This window comes from Cyprinodon variegatus, unplaced genomic scaffold, assembly GCF_000732505.1.
Source record: "Cyprinodon variegatus isolate N-32 unplaced genomic scaffold, C_variegatus-1.0 Scaffold812, whole genome shotgun sequence".
Classification (NCBI taxonomy): domain Eukaryota; kingdom Metazoa; phylum Chordata; class Actinopteri; order Cyprinodontiformes; family Cyprinodontidae; genus Cyprinodon; species Cyprinodon variegatus.
In genome coordinates this window covers 334,034-335,126 of record NW_015151265.1, presented here as the reverse complement: position 1 = coordinate 335,126, position 1,093 = coordinate 334,034, and positions in this window count along the sequence as shown.

The following is a 1,093-nucleotide window of genomic DNA, read 5'->3' as shown; positions in this document are numbered from 1 at the left end:
AGACTCATATGCTGACTAGAATTGAGTCGGACTACGTCAGGCTAGATGGTCTCACAAGGCTAATAAAATCTCTCTTTAAAGGAAAAACACCAGGAAATGATGGATACATTTCTGACCACACTGTTTAATGACATCATAGAAAAGCAATTTATGCCTCCAACTATGCGGCAGGCCTCCTTATCCCTTATCCCTAAACCTGGCCAGGATAATAAGTAATTATAGACCATTGAGCATTCTAAACAATGATTACAAATTATTTGCAAAAACACTTGCCAACCGAATGGGGGAAAAAAAGGCCATTTGGCCTTAAACAACATAAGAAGGCTACTGCATGTAATGAAGAGGGCAGAAGACTTACAGCATCCAGCGATTGCTGTGTCGCTGGATGCTGAAAAAGCCTTTGACAGAATAGAATGGGAATATTTGTTTTTTGTTCTTGCTAAATATGGTTTTGGCCCAGATTTTGTCAAATTGGTTAAAGCATTATACCATCAGCCAGTAAAAAGAATTAAAAGTAATGGAATGCTATCTGAACCCATGCACCTATATCGGTCCACACACCAATAGTGTCCGGCATCGCCTTTACTTTTTATCTTTGCACTGGAAACCCTGGCTATAGCCATTCGGATAAAAAAAGATATTAAAGGAATTAGTGTCACCAACTATTGTCATGAGCGTGGACAGATGGACCCAGTATTCAAAGAAAGACAGTCAGTAGGAAAGTTCAAAAAGTTTATTAAAATAAAACAAAAACTGAAGTGGAGCTGTGGTTCGCGGACACTGCAGGAGGGGCAGCGGGGCACCGCCCAATCTCAGACACTCTAAGGGAGAAACACAGGTAAGTGACCGTGACCATGACCATCTGGCAAAGGATGATTATCTGTGTTGGCCACTTACCTGGTTTAACAGTCCAGTCCTAGAATGTCCCCAAGTGCTGCAGTTCCAGAGGTCATGCTGGAAGCCGGTCCTGGTCAGGGATCCAGAACAGACAGGAACAGACAGAACAGGCAGGATCCAGATCAGGGAGGAACAGAAACAGGATGGCAGAATCCAGACTTCCAGGCATCCACAGGCTTCCAGGAGGGTTCAGAGT